Source organism: Vicia villosa, linkage group LG2, assembly GCF_029867415.1.
Source record: "Vicia villosa cultivar HV-30 ecotype Madison, WI linkage group LG2, Vvil1.0, whole genome shotgun sequence".
Lineage (NCBI taxonomy): Eukaryota > Viridiplantae > Streptophyta > Magnoliopsida > Fabales > Fabaceae > Vicia > Vicia villosa.
In genome coordinates this window covers 43,596,685-43,600,058 of record NC_081181.1, presented here as the reverse complement: position 1 = coordinate 43,600,058, position 3,374 = coordinate 43,596,685, and positions in this window count along the sequence as shown.

Sequence of the window (3,374 nt, the reverse complement as noted above, 5' to 3'; positions counted from 1 at the left end):
TCTCGTTCCTCGATGTTGCCTTCGATTAAATAATGATAGTCCATCCGATTGCTAAGGTGTCCTTACTTGTTGCCTTTATGACTATTCCCATCCAATGCATAGGACTTCCTACCCTTTTTATGGTATGGATAGCCCCTATGGCTACATCCAATGACCCGATGACATCCAATGAAAGGACTTCCCACTAACTAATTGTAGTGGGGAAAATCTGAGAACGAAACCATTATATTGACTCGACTCAATATTTCAGTGAAAGCCGCCACCGCGCTTTATTATTTCCAAAGGAAAAAGGAAAAGAACGAAAAAAACCAAAGTTTGTTTAAAAAAAAAAAGAGATCTTAGGTACGGGTGTTGATTATACAAGGGGAAGGTTTTAAGCACCCCTCATATCTGTGGTATTCCACAGGAACCTTTTTGAAAATCCGTGTCGTGTGTGCTAAAGAACGGTTTGTTTGAATTTTAAAATAAGCTCGGCAAGACATCAATCCTTGTGCCTACATACCTCCTCGGTGCAATGGAGAAGTCAGAGCTAATGTAGTTCCGCTTAAAAGGGAAAAGGGTTTTAAAAGGAATAGACACTTTATTGTCGTCGGAGAGAAATACTCAACCATTGATTTTGAGCATGAGAACAAATGAGTCCTTTGCATCACAAATGAAAGAAGGGCTCCAACTCGGATGAAAATCGACATTAAGAGTCAAGGTAGATCCAGATGAACTAAGCCAACACATTACCACTTGGGGATCCAGATGAACTTATTATTTTTAGCACCACTTTGCATTAAGCACATTAAAATTCTGACGAAAATCGGGTAGAGTAACAGCTGTTTTTGGGTAAAATCCTTATCACGACGCCTTGAAATTAACCATCAAGGGCTTTCGAGGAAATACCTGCACACACAAACAGACAACAATCCAATGCCAGACAGACAGAATAACAACAGAATAACAAGGTCCAGAGGTACTAAGTCCAACAAGTCCAAGTCTCCAAAATGCTCGGGATAGTAACCAATAGTCCATAGGGCCTTAAGTAATTTTTAGATTTTTAGTTGTTTATTAATGTTTTAGCATAAAAATAGAGTATGGTCCAAGTGGACAAAGAGAAAATAGCGGAAACATAAACAAAGCGTCCAAATGGACAAAGAGAAAATAGCGGAATATAAACGTCCAAATGGACAGAGAGAAAATGGCGGAATATAAACGTCTAAATGGACAAAGAGAAAAAGGCGGAAACATAAACACGATGAAATGATAAAATAAAGCATAAAGCGAGAAATATAAAGAGCAATATAATAAAGTGCATAAATTACAGTCAATTGTTAGATGTTAAAGATGACCATCTTGAAACTTGTCAAGTATATCATCGAAATGTTAGTAATGAAGATCGATGGTGAGTGAAGGATGTTCTCGGATTTAAATTCAATGAAAGTTTATCAGAAGCTTGATAAAATCATAGCGACTACACGATAAACTTCCATAAGTCTTAAATCAACCGCATACAATTCTCTTCCATATTTGATCTCTTTTATTCGGGACACAAAATGTTACGCTATGTTAAGCAGATCGCCAAGTGATTTATGTAGAAGTCACCCTACAACGAGGCCAGTCAACAATCTTTGTGCTAATGTATGTTAGAAAACGATATATAGATCGTTCTCCGAAAGCAATACCGCACGAAAAGAAAGTAGGTAGCGATCTTGTCTTTACCAAGAATCCATAAGAATTCTCAAGGTATCAAAGACTTTCATCGATCAAAAGAAAAAGAAATAAAAGATGGAACGACATTCAAAAGCTCCTTCCATCCATAATTTCAATCACTTAATATTGCGGATTCGCATTCTCATCCTATCAACGCCCTAAGTCCATTGATATTAGAGAGGAATAAGGCCTCTAACTTGTGATTCAAAGAAAATATCAAAAGAAGGGAGTAGAAGAAGAGTTAGAACCAAAAACAAGTCAAAAATAGCAAAAAAAACATTCTGCCTCACTGGAAATCGATTTCCCTCTGTAGGAAATCGATTTCCTACTTACAGCTTTCAGATCTGGCGCAAAATAGTGGAAATCGATTTCCCTCTGTAGGAAATCGATTTCCTGCGCACAATTTTCAAAAAAAACAGCATTAGGAAGCATAAAACTTTGTTTAAACATAACAACAAACACCTTGTGATCTTAGATCACATTGTACACAAAATTTTCATCAATTTACCATCAAATAGAATCAATGTAGCACCAAAAGTGCATCACACACAAACAATAATAGATCACATCTTTGATTATGGAATGGATATAGAAATTTACTAAATCTTGAACAAACTTGGATCTACTTTAAGAACACACAACCACAAGCCTTGATCTCTCAACAATTGAAGAAAAAAAGAGAGATGGATGATGGTTTAGCTCAAAGTTAGTGAGGTTCAAGATGTAACTCACTAACTTTATGAAAGAAAAAAGAGCTTTAGGTGAATTTGGTAGGGATGAGGAGAGAAATTACAAGAGTTTATTTGGCTATTTAAGTTTGTCAAATGAAGAGGTGAAGACCTCTATTTATAGAATTGGAGGTGGAGGTGTGGACAATTTGGTCTTTGTTCATTTGGTAATTAGCTTGTGTTTAATTTGGTAAAGTGGGGTTAAAATGAGGTTAATGAGAGAAATTAATTTGTGGTGAGGTGGAATATTGGTAAATGACAAAGAATAATCAAGAAAAAAGTGTTTGGTGCCAAAATGATGTTATGCCTCCCTCTTTTTTTTTCTCTTCAAATTTCGCCCAAGGAAATCGATTTCCCATATGGATAAATTGATTTCCACAACAAAATTTTCAAAAATTCCTTTTCTTGCACTGTTTTGATTTTTGCTCGATCTTCTACCTGTAAAATTCAAACACGAGAAACAAAATACATATTTTTGGATTTTGGTTATTATAAAACAAATTAAGCAAATACAAATGCTTGATGGTTCCCCTCAGAGACAAACACAATACTAAAATCAACGCCTTGAAATGGAGCTCTTGATTAATGATCGAGATGCAAATGATGTATGATCTTAGGGTCAAAAATTGGGGTATGACACTTATGGTGTGGATAGTCTCTTTCCTTCAATGAAAGACTTTAAGAACAAGAAAGACTTTAAACTTAGGGTAGGTAGTTCTCAATTTCTTGCTGTATTCAAAACAATTCAAATTACTTCATACACCTCTTTTCAAAACAATTTCAAAGGCTACACTTTATTTACAAAGTTAAAGTATTTTTTCAAAGATGTTTTTCTAAACACACACGACACTCTTTTCAAACAATTCAAAATAAAAAACAAGTGAGATAAGCAATTAATAGCCCATGGATAACCATGGATACAAAGGGTGCTTACACCTTCCCTTTGTATAA